Source organism: Poecilia reticulata, linkage group LG9 (genome assembly GCF_000633615.1).
Source record: "Poecilia reticulata strain Guanapo linkage group LG9, Guppy_female_1.0+MT, whole genome shotgun sequence".
NCBI classification, from domain to species: Eukaryota; Metazoa; Chordata; class Actinopteri; order Cyprinodontiformes; family Poeciliidae; genus Poecilia; species Poecilia reticulata.
Genome location: NC_024339.1, coordinates 24,798,115 through 24,815,898, shown reverse-complemented (window position 1 = coordinate 24,815,898; position 17,784 = coordinate 24,798,115). Strand labels below are relative to the sequence as shown.

The following is a 17,784-nucleotide window of genomic DNA, read 5'->3' as shown; positions in this document are numbered from 1 at the left end:
ATATATCTTGAATTAAATTTCTAATGAAAGTCTTTAATTTTTGTTTGTTAGCAAGTGAAAGTTCTTACAACCACATGTGTTTTTTTTTTCTCTTCATATACTCAAGACATGGTTCTTCTGCAGTTTCCATTTGTTTTTGTATTGTTTTATAATTGCGCGGAAAACTGTCCGGCTGAACTTCAGCATGTGTTTATTTGTTAATTTTTAACACACTCTCCTCTCCTTGTCTCAAATGTTGAGAATGTTCAGAATGTCCCCCCACATGGATCTTTGCCTCACACAAACCTCGTCGCCGTTTCTTCATAGGAGCCTAAAATCACGCCACACAAAATGAACTTAAAGAAGTGTCAGTAATCTAAATAAACAATTCACTTCTTGGATGTGTTGAATGCATACATTTGAATATGTCCTGGTTTTTGCATAATAATCCAAAGGATTCTTCTGTCTCTATCTAGTAATTAGCAGTGACGTTCAGCAACTTTCTCTGTATGTTGTAAGTGGATGGATGGGTTGGGGGGAGTGGGGGTGTATGGGTGTGTTCGCTGGGGTGTTAAAGATCACAGAGGAATATATCAGCCTTTGATGTTTAATTGTATTGTAAAACACACTTTAGAATATTTCTGCATAAAGTAGACTTCTGGCTGTGCTGTGCTTTGTGTTTGCTGTTCTGTGTTTTGTGTGTTTGTCTGTCTGTATGTGTATATGGGTGTCTGCGCAAGCGCGTGTTCGACTTTGCGTCTTGTCTCCGCGTGTTTATGCATCAGAATGTTTGTGCCTTTTTTTTTTTTTGTCTTAGTTTTGCGAGGTTGTTGTTGGTGTATATTCAAATCAAAAAGCGTGTTGTTGTTTTTTCCTTCTCCTCTTTCTTCTCACGCTGAAGAGAAAATGATTTGATGTCTGGGATGATGGAGCAGTCTGGAAAACAGTGTCAATGCGAGGGGCTGATAAGGCAGACTGAGAAGACTGATGCTGATGAAAACAGACACAAACAGACGCGTTTGAGGTTAGTTAGGAGTTGAGCAACAAAACCTTCGGCCTCTGCTCAGGTGCACTTCGTGAAAGAGCGATGCCTTCGTGATGTCATCCTTAGCACCCCGATCTAGATGAACAGGATGTCCTGCCTTCTTCATCCTGTTTCCTGTTTCCTGCTTGCACTGTTGGTCATTATTAAAGCAGCTGCCTGCTGGGTGGTCTGCGCTCGGCAGTGCTGACCACACAATCATATCGTCAGCTGCAGCCCACCTAACGAGACGCTCGAGACACCTCACCATACTTGAGGCCAGCTCCCTGAAATATTTGGACAGTGAGAATCTTGGGAGGTAAAAAAAAAAAAAAAAATCAAAAATAGTGGGAGTGAATGATAAGTTAAAGAGAAATATTTAGAGTAGAGGAGATGTAGGGTTTCTTTGTTTAAACACATCTTACTGAAAGCCTCAATATCAATACTCAAATGATAAAGTCAAATGTAAATAAGAACAAAACTGTTTATACGTTAGTTTGTATGGTTCTTGAGAATGAAAATCCTACGGTTTTTTGGGGAACAATTTTACCGATAAGACATTTTCTGGCCGCAATTGATTTATTGGTTTCAATTCCAGTTTTTTAAGGATGACAAAGAATTAAAGAAAATAAAATGTGCGGCAGGATGTTTTTTCCTTTTTTTTTTCTCTGTTGCTACAGTAGTTTTGAGTTCAATTGCTCATGAATAAATAACTAATCTTTATCTCATTTTTTCTAAGAAAAAATGCATGAAAGTACATGTGGTTGGTTCATATGGTAGAAAAAAAAACAATTTCTCTTTACCTACCCTTCAGCTCTCTTGTTTGCAGCCGTTTAGTTATGGTCCGATATGAAATCCTTATGGCAAGCTAATCTCGTCTAATAATAACTTTTGCTAAATTTATATCATAGTAACAGTGATGGGTGGCACCAGTTTCCATACCATATATTTAATATTTAATGCCCCCCAAAAATTTGAAAGAAAAGGAAAAGCATAGAAGTCATCTTTCAGCCAGCTACCCAGTGCAAAGTAGCAGGTTATGGAGGAGCAGAGCCGTGTTAGTCATTGAAGAAAAAAAGGTCTTTGGGATCTGATTGAGTGGACTTCACACAGCAGAATTTGTGTAATGGAAAAGTTTGTGATTTGAAACCAGTTTTTTTTTTCAAATCTTCAGTATACCACAATACTAATAATCAGGTTCATGCCTCGGGCCGATCAGGGGAAAATTGGCTGCTTTCAATCCTAATCCATCTAATTGCTGCTAATTGAGTAAGTAGAATTAAAGACTTAATCAGTGCAACTAAGTGTTATTTCTTTGACCACACAGATTTTTTTGAGAATAAGTTGAGAGAATTTCCTGGGGGTTAATTAACGTGGGGGTGAAGAGAAAGAAAGTATACCGTATTTCAAAGAACTGTACCTGACCTTTAAGTATTAAAGGGCCAAACTTGTACACCTAAGATATTTTTACCTCTTTTGGTGTGGGACACATTTGGAATAGAGCCAGTATCAACAAAATTAAAAGAGCTGGAAAGACAGAGAGAGGGAGAAAGTAAGGAGGGTGGAAAAAAAAAAACAGACGTCTTCCAACGACTGTAATTTATCTTTGTCACAACTGCAACATAGCCGAGTCATTCTGCGAGAGTCCGGCGAGACGCACAGAGGTAGCTCTGTGTCGTGGCCTCACATACGCTCACATCCATCTGAAGCCTACGCTCGGTCGGCTGCCACAATCTGCGGCACTGCTACTGCTGCTGCTGCCACCACCGCTCCCCATGCTGCTTGAGAGCTTTGAGTTGCAATACAGAGTATTTTTAGCAGCTCTTGTGTGCACACTGAATTCACAGGAAATTTACTAAGTCATTCTTTGATGTGAATCTGCCCTTTTGTCATCAAACAATGCACCACAAAAATTTCGGCCATCGGCACAGGTTTGCACGTATGTTTCTCCGTGCGCCAGGAAAGAATATTAATCACGTTCCTTTCTCTTTTAGATACTTGGGAAATCATATCAGGAAATTTACGATTCTGATCCACTGGAACTCTCTCTTATAAATCTCTTAACACTATCCCTGGTGGCAGGGGGAGTAGGGCGGGAGGCTCATCGGGAGAAAGAAAAAACAATATTCAACAGCTCACACACAGAGTTCCCACTTTTTTTCAGAGCACACAGCTTAACCAGACGGTGTACGGCCAAAGTCCACAGAACTGTTCCTTTCCACTGTCATCTGTGACATTCCCAACCAAAGGCCAGCCTATGTAATGATGTGCAGCACAGACCCGTCGAGACCACATACATCACCGAGCTAGCAGGGAAAAAAGGCAAAGAAATGTAGAAAAAGAAGTGAGCAAGATGAAATTTAAATTAAGATAATTAAAAGATGAACAAAAGCATATTAGAATTCAAACTTTATAAGCACAACAGCATACAGCGATATGGAAGTACCCTGAGGGTGGGGAAGAGCTAAGCGACGCCTACCGCCCACTCCTGTTTCTTTTTTCTTCTTTCTTTTTCTAAAAACTTTCTTTTTTCTTTTTTTTTTTGCCTGACTCCATCTGCCCCTTGATGTATGGCTTTTTCCTTACAGTGGCTCTTCCAAAGTGCAGCTCGTGATGTCATTAATTTTATTCATACTTTATAGATGCTCTGTCTGGAAAAAAAGAAAAAGAAAGAAAAAAGATAGAAAACGAAGAGGGACGAGGGACGAGGCGAGAAGAGAGTGAAGAAGATGGAGAGAGAGAAACCGAAAGAGAGAGGAGATGGCGTTGGAGAAGGAGATTTTCAGTGCAGTTGCATGTATAATAAATGAGGGGGGCACTTTGTTTGAAACTCCAGTCCGAGTGCTTTGCTTCAAGGTTTGCCAGGCCAGAGCAGGGTGGGTCGGGAGGTGGTGTTGGGGGGCTTGTGGTCTCACAACAGCCACTTTCTTTATCCTGCCAGCAGATGCTTTCACCTGGCACTGCGGTTGGACCTGGTGGAAAAACAAACAGCCTTGTTTATTTGGCGGAGAGAGATATGCACAGAGTAGTGACAATGGAGCAGGGGATTGACTGAAAAAGGGAGAGGACAGGGTGAGGGAGAAGGAAAGAAATGAATTCGTGTAAGAGCGACATTTGCAGTGACAGGCCAGATGATACTGAGGAGAATACTGGCACCTGGCCCACACTTCCTAAACAGTCCTGCTACTAAAATAGTTCAGCCTTGGTATTGACTTTTGTCCCCTTTGTGTGTGTGTGTGTTTGTGTGTGCACGTTTGCTGAATAGGACAACATAGATGGTTTCATTGTTTTGTGAGGACTTTTTCGCTTTCAGCTGTTTACGTGCATGGGTATTTTTCAGCTTCCTGTGTGTTTGTGTTTGGAAAGCATAAAGGGAGTCTTTATTTGTCCCCTCTGTCATCGTTGCTGATAAAAATGGCCTCTGTCTTTATTTTTGGCCAGGCGCTGGACTCACGGTTTTATAAATAGCCGAGGAAGTGAGGGGGGATACCTGTCGTGGCTCCAGCCTCCCCTTCCAGTCGAGACCCAGTTCCCCCACGTCACATCCATCCACTGCCGGCCCACTTTGAGCAGTCTCCTCCATCTCCCCCACTCCCCCATCCCCTCTGAGGGGCCAAGCAAACAGGATGGCATGCCGATTGGGAGTGTGAGAAAATACCGAAAAACATTGAAGGACTTGAAGTTAGGTCTGAAAAGCCTTCGTTAACTCTCTGATATAACATAGAAACTTAAAAATATCAAAACAAAATCTTCTAAACTAAAAAGTTTAGAAATTTGAAGGTAGGTTTTGTAAATTAGAAAAAGGCCATGTTGCTGTAAACTTGAAGAAAAAAGAAAAAAAAAGCTCAGCGCAGTAGCAGGCTAACAACTAGCCAGATTGAACCCCATTTTAATCAGTTTTTTTGTTTTTGCAATTCAAAACCACTAAATTTGAAATATGTTATATTCACAGCTATTAACCATACTTCCAGAAGAGACTGTGGTTTTCCAGATCTCATACTGGTGTGAGATTGATACAGCTGGATTGATACAACCAGTAAACTCCTATAACAGCTTTAGTATAGTAAGAAGGATGGTTTTCAGATGAGAAAACATTAAACTAAACAGTCTTCTGTGAAATAGCAGACACTTAATTTTCCTCAATAGTGTCTTACCTTATTTTAAGATATTAAAAATTCATACAATCAGCTAAATGGGGGTACAAGGAAACAACAAAAAGCCAAACTCTTTAGTGCAATTTTATGCCATTGGAGTAGAATGGCCATAAAACACCTTACCCTCTATACTTTACTATCTAACATTTATTTTTTAAAGGGATTATTCTCAGTCAAACTGACTTTTCTGTCTTTATTATGTGGGCAAATGGAAGTCTTCTTGGTTAATCCCGTTATTCTTCAAAGGGCACCACTTCTCGACCATGCCATCTAATTGTTGAAGCCACATTATCACCCTCAGATGCTCTTTCATCTGCAGCTCTTTTCTTTTTTTAATAAAAAAAGAAACGAGTGTCATCTTTTCTGCATCCTAGCCCAAGATATTATTCTCCAACTAAATGACTGACACTCTGCATCTTGGCCCTCATAATAGGGGCTTCATAATCATGTTATGAGTGGGCCAGAAAGAGAGAGTGAGTCTTTGCAAAGCACTATGCTGCCCTTGGTGGACTGTCTCTTTACACTGGAAATGAGGAGTGCTTCCCCCCACCCCCCATTTTCTCTGAGCAGGGAATTGTGCCTCCTCCTTTTAATGTGTTTTTTGACAGCTTACTATGATAACCAGGCTACTTGTTAAAGAAACCTTAGATTATTCTCATAGCAAGAACATGTTTTTTTTTCGTCCCTTTCCCATGTTCTTCAAAATGCTGCTCCACAAACTGTCGATGACCCAGTTCTGAAGAGGTGGTCGAAAACAAGTAAGAGCAAAAAAGCAAATAGCACAGGGAGAAGGAAGAGAGGTAGGGGAAGGAGGTACTCTTGGGAAGTTAACTCAGGTGCTTTTCTTTCTTCTATCTCCTTCTTGCTTCCTCTTAAGCTGAGCGACCTACCTTGTGGATCTCCTCTTCCCTGTAGCCTAATCGGAAGAGAAACGCTGGGAACGATAATGGGGATTAGCTTGCACAGCTCGCCGGTTCCCCCTCGGTTAAGTACACGTGTAATGAGTTGTTTATTTGGGATAATGCTCAGTAGGTGCAACAGAAGCCCAGTGCCGTTCACCTCCCTACTCTCCGTTTCACACATACACACTCACACGTGCAAACACACACATATAGACATGTACACGCATGGGGCGCACATGCATTGTGTAAACCAGAAATGTACTGGTGTTAATTGTGATGCGTACAGACATGGACCAACTTTAATTAATAATTCACACATGATCATTCATTTGAGCCCCTGTAAAATCAACTTTAAACAAAAGAAATAAAAATTCAGCAAAGTGTTCAAAGTTCTACTTTAAATGATTACAAAAAAGTCAGTCTCTTTCAATGTAAAATGACAGTAAAAGAAATATAGACATATGCACAGTAGCCTCATGTATAGTTTTGAATTGTGCCATAAATATTGCATTCAGATTCATGCCCAGACTGGATTCAGACTTGGGGTAGACAAAATCCATTTTTGTTTGTAATCCAGTTTTAGAAAAGAAAAAAAAAAGATCTGGAATTTAGATCAGAAATCCATTTTATTTTACTAAAGTTGTTTCTAAGTAAAACTTGGACAAAAATAAAAAGAAAACAGAAAAATAGGAGTTGTTTTCTTCTATTGATTTCCATGCGTAAACTATATTTTTATGTTTGGACCAAAACAAACATTTCAGTTTGGACTTGGTTTATATTCAGAAACACCCCTGACTTCCACTAATACACCAACCCTTACAAATTCCCACACACAGCTGTGATGCAGGTCACTTGGTAAGGAGAAAAATGGGCAGTTTGTATTTGGAGAACTGAGTTAAGGGGGTGTGTGTATAAGTATTCCTGTGTGCGAGTGCTCATGGATGTTCTCAGGCCTTCTGGGGGTCAAAAGGTCGGGGAATTTTTCTTAGGGTGAGGAGTAGGGGAAGGAATTGAATGATATGAGAAAAAAATTAGGAGGGAAAAGAACCAAAAGGAGGAAAGGGGGATATGTTGTGTGCCCACCAGCCTCTGCTTCTGTCTGTTGCTCTTGTGTACGTACATAAACTGGGAAAAACTGTGTTGCTTAGTGGATGGGACGTGCTCTGCTATCATTGAGTGGGGGGTGTCGGGTGGCGGTGGTGGAGGGGGGGTTGCAGGCGAGGTTATGTGAACAGTGCAGCTGTGCTCGCAGCAGAGGGATTTGAGTGGAGAGTTGAGGCGAGGGCGGGAGCTGGGGGGGTGGAATCGAGGCACCCAGGTCCTTCACTGAACCACTAGATTGTGAAGCAGATGAGAAAAGAAAAAATCAACATTGCAGCAACTTGCCGCTGCCCCCTCCGTGCACTGATATTCCATCTCTCCTTTGCTCCCCCACTTTGGGCCTTGCTATCCCAAATAGGAAAAAATAAATAAATGATGATGGATGCTCGATGGCAAGGATAAGAGTGCCAGAGAAAGAAAGAGGAGGAAAAAAGAAACAGTTATGATTTATATACAGCGCTCATCAGCCAAATAAGGAGCTTTTCCTCTGTAATAATCAGGATAATAATTTAGATTTTGTTGTCTTTTAGCAAAGGGGATTTCCCCGCAACGCAAGTGTTTGAATGAGATTTTGAAATCTCTCAAATTTGTTGAAAGATCCCTCTCTACCAGTGAACAATTTCTTCGCCCAAGAAGCCAGATCCACCACATAGCGAAGGATGGTGGGGCATACGAAAAACCCAAAACTCGCTTGTCAGTCCATGTGATCAGTCGCTGTAGAGACAGGGAGAGAGAGAGAGATAGAAAGAGAGAGAGACAAGGCAGAGGTGGCTGAGAGACGACAGAACACAGAATGGCATCGGTGCGCGATGCTAATGCATTCAGCCTGCCACCGTATCCAACAACAAGGCAAAATATCACACGACTCACTTCACAAGATGTTCCTACAACAACAACAACAGCAACAGACACGTAAAAGATTGCGCGCTCGTAGAGGCACGCATACACACACACGCGCGCGTTTTAAAAACCAACCATGAGGAACACGATTTGAAAGCAAACAAACAAGTCACAATGTAAGGAACTTGTCTACAACGTTGTGACAGAAAAATAAATGCAAAAACACAAAAAAAGGGGGAAAAAAAACCTTTTGTTTCATGAGAAAGAAGTTTAAATGCAGGGGTGCAACCACACGTTTACATTTTGAGATGAAACTATAGTTTAGAGCAAAAAGAAAGTAGAGGTTGTTGGCGTATTCCTGTAGAAATGGTAAGTGTTAGGCTAAAAATAGAGTGTGGTCAAACAGTAGTCGCTTTGGCATGAGGGGGGGGCCTTCATTGTAGCCACATCTTTAGAGTAAAGGCACTCTGCCAGAGCTTGTAGATTCAAAGCAGTAATTTAATATTTGTTTGTCTCTATTATTTCAATCTTCCCCTTTCTCCTTCCCCAACTCTCTCTTTCCAAAAGGGTGGGAGGTGAGGGGGGTGAGTAACAGCACGCTTTATCAGATTACTGGGTCTGAGGTCTCTTTTAAACCTCTTTGCCATCTTGATGTTGTGCAGCTGTGCAGACTCTTTAATCACACGCTATCTTTTTTCACTCACCCTCTCCTCCTTCTCCTCCCTTCTTCTTGTCCTCCCTCCCTCCCCTAACATATGTTAATTGGCTGCTTTCTGTGACAAATTACGAGCGCTCACTTTGATGAGGTCGGGTTGTGATGGCGCTGGGAGTGGAGTACAGTGGAGCTGCCAGACCCTCACCAGTTCACCAGTCGCCCCCACCCCCCATGCCCTCCCTCCATAACCACTCCAAAAAGGAGCGCGGCACCCAGCCGATGAGTAATGATAGGCTTGGACTCGGTCTGGCCTGGCTCGAGCCTTAGTGGGGGCCACTCCCCTAAACAGAGGCTGATCTGTAGGTACCGTATGCCGCCACACGCCCTCCGCACGGCATGCACAACCTTTTGCCTCATGCAGTTCGCCACTGACTCTCCTCAGGGAACTGTAACGCTCTAAAAGTGCCATGCTTTCTTTTAGGAGACTCAGTTTGACATTATCTACAGCAAAAGATTTTTAACGCAATTATTTTATTGCTTTATTTTTGGTTTGTGGCCAAATTGATCTGAAATAACCCATGAGAATAACATAATTTGTAGATGTAATGCTCCCAACTTACATCTTGAGTGTACATTGGTTGATGTGTGCGTGCGTGTGTGTGTGTGTGTGCGGGTGCGTGCGTGTGTGTGAGTGTGTGTCTGTGGTGAGGGGACATTGCCTGGAAGCATTAAACCAGCATTTCTTAAACAAACAATTTCAGTGGACCAATTTCTTTTTAATGATGCTCATCGTCAGCAGGGAAACAATGTTCACAATAATCAGCTCAATCATTTGCTGTTGAAAAAAACAAACCCTCTCAACTGGTTCTTTTGCTCTTCCTCTGCCTCTTAGTCTCTCTTTCACAATCCCCTCTCTGCCTACTCTGCGATCTAGGTTACTTGGTTTCCTAGTGGAGCACAGGGACCAGAGGAGGGGAAAAAAAGGAAAATCAGAAGGTTGAATCTATGAAGGACATCCTTGTTGAAGTGTGCAACCTTCTACTTCTCTGCAAATTACCCACACACTGTGCATAGACTGAAAGCCGAGTGGCGGCACTCTTTTCAACTCGGCAAGGCTGCGACCGATCGGCTCCAGGCTAAGCTGTAATGACGTCCCAGTGGCAGGAAGAGGTATCACTTCATTTCTTTGGTACATTAAGATGGTCATAACTTCAGAAATAATCAATTTACATCATAGATTTGGTAGAAGCCAAACTTGTTGATGCAGCCCAGCAAGAAAGACTAGTAAATTCCACAACTTCCTCATAGATCTGCTAGTCTACACTAGCTGATATTTAACTAGTCAACCCAAAAACAGGAAATATGCCCTTCTTCTTTTAGCAAGCATGCAAATCAGATAACAGCCCACAAGATATTCCATACTTCCAAAACCAAAAAGCAGAAAAACTCCTTCCTGCATGTACACTGAAAGACGGTGGTGGAGAGACAGTGAACAAGGCTGCAAGTGGTTGCTTGAGGGTTAGCCATGTTAGCATTAGCCTGCGGGCCCTAATTGAGGCCAGGAGGGAACATTTAATAATTGCTGTCACAAGATCAAATTTAATTCTCCTCTCCTCACGGCTACTACTGCTGTAGGGTAGAGTGAAACAAATTGTCATCAGAGATTTCTAAATGAACAAAGCTTTTAATTAGGGTGATTAGAATACTGTGGCAAGGAAAAAAAGAGTAAAGGGTGGGGGTGTGATGAAATCATCAGTGGATTGTCTCAACTCTGATGTCTGCTGGTGATATGGTTCAGGGTGAAGAGGTGGGGTGCTGAACCCCAAGCAAGTAGGCATGTATTACATCATGTTTAGCTAAACTGTTGCTGAATTACATTTTAGTGATAATCAGCTGTTTAGAAGAAGCTTTTGAATAAATGGTTGAAAAGACAGAAAGTCGCAAATAGAAGAATAAAGTTTTGTTTGGTTTAGGCATCAGGAAAATATATTGGTTTGTATTCATGTAGGTCTACTGTATATTTGAAGTCATATAATGTATACATCAGAGTAGCCAAACGCAAACTCCAAACTATTATTGACTTTTGTTTTCTAATGATCAACAAAATCCACATCAAAGACGATGCCTAAGAAACTTTTAGTTTGCGCAAATGACATAGCAAACTCTTTGAAAACTACCAATAGAACATGGCGAGATTTTTCAACAGACCTTGACTGAAGAAAACGGCCCCTACTATTCATTGCAGACCTGCAGTTTGAACATGCCTTATTGTTCAGAAACCACTTGCAGCATCCTTGATGGTTTAGGAGGCTCCTCAGAACTGAGCCAGTGCAATCTCATTATTTGAGAATAATTTTGTGCAAAGCTGGTAGACCTATCCCATCTTGTACAAATAAGTACAATAGGTCCCATTTAAAGGAGAACGCTTAAAACATTTTTCGTGAAAAAGGTTTTAAAAATAACACATTATATTTTTAATAATCTTAAAGCACTACAGAATAATCTAAATTGAATAAGCGTTACAAAACAATTATATACATATATTTATATATATGAACAATTATATTTATGTATGTGTATATAAACAATTATATTTATACATAAATAATTATTTAACATAAGCTTTCTAGATTTTACCTTCAGTTGTTATAAAAATGCTGCGTATATAAAACAACTTAAAAAACATTTTACTTCGTAATTTTACGACTTGAAATTAGCCTCTGGCTCTTTAATAAGCTCCCACTCTTTCAGACTCTCCCTTTGAGGACATCATCATAACAATGCTCCTCCATGATGCTGTTTACAGTCGTTCTTAGGAGTATTGGACTGAGAAGTAGTTTGCATGATAAATTCAGCTGCACAGTTCCACCAGGTGTTTGCTAATTGCTGTGGTCACTAGTCTGAAGGAGCTGTGTGGGGGAGGTGAGAGGTGTTGGTCCACTGTGGGGCAGAAGCTCAGAGCTGCAGCTCCAGAGCTTTCGGGTGAGAGAAAGCATTTAGGCGCCCCTGAATGGTGACCATAGGACATTCAAGGATTTCTTAAATATGTATGAAAAAAGCAACACTCCAGGTGTGTTAACCTTTTAGCCCCTTTGTTAGTGGCTAAAGGTCAGTCAGTTGTTGTATTCTCACACTGCTTATAAATCTTATAAATCATCCTGGAGGCAAGCTTATGTTTCATAATGGAGTGTTGTCAACCAGTCTAACGAACATTTTTACTACTCATTTCCATTAACACAGCAGGGTAACTCAAGGACTTCTTCCTTCACTTTTTCAAAATAAGAATCTTAAGCATACAGGTGTCAAGCTTAAAGCTCTCAACTTCATATCTACGGTTCATAATAATAGCACAGACTTACTTTACCAGAGGAAGTCAGCAGGGTAGCAATTTGTGGACAGCATTCACGTAGATAATAAATATTCTGAAGTTTTAATATTGTGTGGCCCATGTGATCTTCTTACACTCCTATTTGACTTAACGAATGTGTGGACAGCTGCTTGGATACATTTTGTCATCATCAAGAACTTTTAGTACTAGGTCTTTCTTGAGAGAGATCACAAACGAACAACAGCTTTAACCAAATAAAGTAAATCAGATGGAAAGTATCACAGCAGTATAAATATATAAACTTTACTTGGAGAAACTTCTTTCTGGATTCAGCTATATCATTGTGATGTAGAAAAGATGTTAGAATTAATATTAAGAATTCTGTTTTAAGTATTTTTTTTACTAATAAACAGGATGTTCTTAGAGTTGTCTTTACGTGGCGTCAGAATGTATTTGGTTATAGAATATTTTTGTATAAACAGAATTTGTTGGAGATGTGTCTAACGGTCCATGAGCAACGAGGCCTTGGCTTCATTTTTAAACCTCAGACAAAAACATGTACATACACACACTCTCCATCAGCGTAGAACATTGGTAACATCCTGAGACATTGTCATACTCGGCAGAGTACATAATTGGGTGAATATGTCAGCGCTTTGTGTTCTTAGCAACATGACTCCTGGGTGTACTTTTGGGGGCTGGGTAAAATTAGTGAAAAGTTTGCTGTAATTTCACTGCATTGGTCTAATTTTGTTCTTTTTAGAGGAGTGGAAAATTTCTCACTACTGCATTCAAGTCTTTCTGGCATAGAAGCTTATGGTGTACATTTTCTGTTCCTGTTCCTTCAGCAGTCGGGTAACACCTGGGTGCTATGGTGCTGCTCAGGCTAACATTTAAAGTAAGTGAGTGGTTCCTACTGACTGTAAAGTGACATTAAAAAAGGGAGTGACAGAGAGGAAGAAGTGACAGAAACTGCTGTGGTGTTGAAAAAGTGAAACTTGGTGAAACTATTTGTGTTTATAAATCAGATGTGATTATTACCACAATCAGCACCACTTCCATATTCAAGACCCCTTCGATATTTCAATAGCGTCAATCACATTAATTAAATATTAAGATTATTTTCATTTTTATCTCTGCTGTATCCCTACGTGTTGTCTAACTGCTGTCCCCTCCAAAGCAACTGGAATGGAAAGACTGAATATACCAAAGGGTGATTCATTCCCGCCTTCCTGGGCCTTTCCACATTGTGGCTTGCATTTGCTTCCTCCTTTTAACCTCTTCTTCTTTTTCTTTACTTCCATTTTGTTCCAGTTTGGCTCGTGGCTATTAATGTAGCTGCGGTCATCTACGCTTATTTGTTTGTCGCTCCTGCTTGTGAGCCACCGTCGCAGCAGACGGCTGCTGACAGTTGAGACAGAAAGCCTTTTGAACTGGCGTAGCTACTAGTTCTCCATTTCCCAGTTTGTTTGGCTTCTCCTTGCTTTCATGTGTGGCCTCCTGCTCGATTTGCCTTTGGTCCGGCAGCTGCAGCTTCACAGCTCTTGGCCTCCTTTCAAACGAGGAGGGGGGGCTTGACGCATTATGTCAAGTCATTTTGTCCTTGGGGAAGTCAGCGCCGGGTTATGGAAAGATGGCTTTCACCTGTCTCTGTACTGGCTCTGACGGATGGCTACCTATCTGTGTTGCTGCTGTGACGGCCCAAGGCCTGCCTTTCCTGGTGCTGAGTGAAACATACAGCTGGCCAAACGAACAACACACCTCTGGTCTCAGCTGTGTTTATATCACCTCCTACAAAGGTCCACAATTGAAACCAGCACATGCTCAGTGAATTACAGAATATCTTAACATGTTAAAATTAAGCTGCGTTTTGAAAGTTCTACTAAAATTGTCTTTCACTAGTATAAAATGTTAAGAATTTAAAAGTATGTCATTGTGAAATTTTAATCTTCATAGAAAGGCATCTTTATTTTATCAGATACACTCATGAAATAATGGCAGTAAGACCTACAAAAGTAGCGTAATTTCTCACAGTGTTAATATGATTCAGTTTAGCACTGCTCATTGTATTTTGAGTTTTGTTGTAAATTACATTTTATCTATACTTAGCTGGAAGTTAAATATATTAACTATTATTATTTTGCTATTGTGATTATGCACATATATTTTAGCCATTCTCTGAAAAATTCAAACAAAATCAGAAGTTTGATAAAGGGATTATTGAGGTTCGGCCGACAAACTTGGGAGTTGTCAGTTCTTGTCTTGTTCTTGGTATAATAATACAAAATATCTTCAGATAATGTTAAAATTTGAATGATTTGGAATCGAGTTTGAGTAAAACTATCGTGTAACTCACACACCTGCTAAGAAATGTTTACAGCTTAAAGTATTTCATATTCTGGAAGTGCGTTTCTTTTTGTTTATTTCTTTTTTTTCGCTACTGGAGATACTCCCTATTTTGCGATCAGACTAATTCAAGGAAGGAAACACCTTTAGCACCTCTGATTGTCTTTGGCTGCCTGTCACATCCTTCCACTGAGCTGTTTGTGTGTGTGTTTCCTGTCTTGTCCTCCAAGATCATGGAAAGGAGTGATTAGACCGTAGAACTAATAGGGAAGCAATGCTACTAAAACTACATCAGAATAAAATCCACCTAAATTTAAAGCTGACTTTAGAAACAAGACAATCAGGCATTAATGAGAATTTGAGACCTCATATAGTGTTGCTCGAGATGCTACCTATAGCAGTAAATTTCCTACCATAACGTCAATCACATTTACGAGGGCTTGACAGAATGTTTGAAACGTGTGCCAACCATAGGCTATTGGCTCACTTTTCTCCTTATCAATAGACAGGTGTCTCAGTTCTGTGTCACATGGAGATTGAAAATAGAATATATGTGAAACCTTTTCTGTCTCACTAATGATCCAACTAAACCGTGATCTAATAGAGAGAGACAGGTGAAGACATATCCTCAAATACACACACACATAGACACAGATGCACACGAGCGGCAGCATCTGAAATTCAAGCGGTGCTAGAAACACACTGGTTAAAAAAAGGAAGAGAATGAACACATTATAAGATGATCCACCACAAACGCTCTAATCCCCAGATGTACATGTTGCTAATCTCTTTAGCTGCTAACATGTTAAATTAGCCCTAATATCTGCTGAGATTCAGATTCATAGATGTCCACCTACGTTTGGGCAACCGCCCAGGTTCAGGTCACTCTCCCCCCCTCTCCTCCTGTGTTTCAAAAAAGGTACAGACACTGAAGTGAGATGGGGGTGGAGGAGGTTGAGAGAAGTAACAGTGATAGCCATTCGTCACCCTGCCTATCTCGCTCTGACAGATGGGGAGTATAGCGTGCCACATAGAGGAGTCACTGCCTGTAATGACATTAGAGACACAATGAGACCCAGCACACGTTTTTCTGTTCATCCGGCCCGACCATTGACTCGCTCCTCTTCCTGATTCTTCCCTTCCTCTCATTTGTGCTGTTACAGTATATGTCCATCCAACCTTACTGGAGATAAAGCACTGCTGTGTAACAGCTTGAAAGCATAAGCACGTCAATGCACTTGCAAACACATCCACGCTTTTAAAATAAATAAATAAGAAAAAGAAAAGCAAAACAAGTATGCTCTTACACGAAAACACAAAGTACAAAACTAAAAAATACGGTGCCACCGATTAAAAGGGTTCTTGAGCAAAATGCGTGTCAAACACGAATGTTTAAAATGCTAAAACCTAAAGGCTGTTGTGAAGTGCATCTACAGAAAGTTAGGCCATATTGGAAAACTGTTCAACACTTTCTATTATTCTCCTCCTTAAGATAATAAAAGGAGTTTATATCAAGGAAGGGGCTCTCCCATACACCTCCAGTTTACTCAGAAATGCTTGTATCTTTGCCGAAACTCCAGTTTATATTAAATTCTATTTATTTATATTTATACTCTTCAATAACTGAAAGATGCCTGGGCCAACGTATATTGACCTTTAGGAGTTTGGAAATAACTTCAAGGATATAGTTATGTGCCTTAATTTGCCCGTATCTTCAGTCAGAGGTATAATTTCAAATTTTAGAGCAAATTAAATTACAGCAGATAAGAACTTTAGCCAGTCTATTCTATTGTCATCAGAACATTTATGTATATTATTATTTTTACTGATCTGGCAGAAATTATTATTTGGAGAGGTGTACGTTGACTGAAACCATACCAGCAATCTGTGCATAACACAGCCAAACATTGTGAATTTTTTGCAATACTGTTAAGCCCAGTGCTTTATTTATTTCTTTCTAGACCGCATGAACCAGATTTGTGCGCCGCACTACATAACCAAATGTGTTGCAGATGTACCTGGCATAGAGAGGTAGCTTCTTGGAAAAACATCTCCAATTCTGTCATGATAAATGACCTTCCCCAATTTGCTATAACATGTGGAATTAGAGTCTAAGAACAGCAGCCTAAGCAGAAATGGGCACAGAGTGCATGTCTAAGTGTAGAGCGCTGGTTTCGTTCTCAACATTTTGCTTCGTGATTCTCTAAATGCTGAGATTATCTCTTTAGTTTTTTTTTTTTTTTTCTTGGAACTGGGGCTCTTGAACATTTCTTGTCATGCCCACTCTCCTCATTCACAAACAAAACAGCTGTCTTTCAAAATGATGAATTAGTCTTCCGGATGACTCAAGCTAAGAGTTCCTCTTTCTCTTCTCGCTGTCCATAAAATTTAAAGGAGACGTTCTTACTGTACGTCCTTAATGACGGAGCCACATTAAAAACCAGTCTACACAAGTCTATTAGATAGTGAAAAAGCGCCATGTGCTGTATATTAGTTTTTAGTGACTAAACACTTGGGAGAGAGGCGACCTAGAATCAAGCCTTGTGGTGCTCTGAGTATGTATGTTCTCATTGTCCTCTCAGCTTCACTTCTGAGACACAGAGAGAAAATGCTCATTAGATCTACGTGCTGAATCTCCGCTCTCTCTCTCTCTATCTCTCCATCCGTCTGCTTAACAGATGGGAGGGTCGTGGGCACAGCTCTTCCCCTCCCCCTGGAGAGGCATGGTGCCTGTTCAAAAGATCCCTCTTTATGCTTCTCTCCATTTTCCTTTCTTCACTCAATTTCTATGTTTTCCTCTCACCACTCTTCTAGCTTTTCATTGTCACCCCTCCAACTCAAAGAACAAAGATGTTAAACAAGCAGAGGAGCAACTGTTGTCCTTCTGTCTGCTTGATGCCACTGCGCTCTCTGACCTCAGCAACTGCCTGCACCGGCCTCCCTCCGATTGTCTACTTCTGGCTTGTGCTAATAGAGGAATACCATTAGTTGGAAGCCTCCGGACCTCCCTCTGCCTTGCTGCCTTTGGCCGTCCATAAATCACTGATCAAATCACTGACATCTTGCAAATAAGTGAGTTTGTGAAAATCAAACCAACAACTCTGCCCATAACCCAGGACTGAAGTGGATGTCAGCAGGATCAATATAGAGCGGTGCACATAAATTGTGTCAGACGTCTCCCATTCTAAAGAGTGGGAGATGTCGCACAAGTGGCTTGTGATAATGTCTCAGTTTTATTCTATTTTTTAGTAAAACTGCTACTGAAGAATCAACCCTTGACAGAAGTCTATTTATCTATTTATCTGTGTGTTAATGGCAAAAAAAAATGATTGACGTAATGCAACAGTCCGCCTAGGTTTAGGATTATTTGATGGTTTTGGATGGATTTAGATACCTATTTCGTCCCCTTGGTGTGTTTTCTGAATATAACGTTTCAGACACCAAGCCAGGTAGTCACC

The 17,784-nt window shown here is 40.7% G+C and overlaps 1 protein-coding gene across 14 annotated transcripts in view; it reads left to right on the top strand.

Moving 5' to 3' along the window:
* The window catches only part of mef2cb (myocyte enhancer factor 2cb), an 85,475-nt gene that overhangs the window by 15,623 nt on the left and 52,068 nt on the right, over positions 1 to 17,784 (top strand). For 2 of the 14 annotated variants that reach the window (XM_008418894.2, XM_017306735.1), the window contains one exon: positions 9,587 to 9,822. The exons of the other annotated variants lie outside the window; for them this stretch is intronic. The gene's annotated coding sequence lies outside the window, so the exon portion shown is untranslated. The remainder of the gene's footprint in view (positions 1 to 9,586; positions 9,823 to 17,784) is intronic. 14 annotated transcript variants of the gene reach the window in all.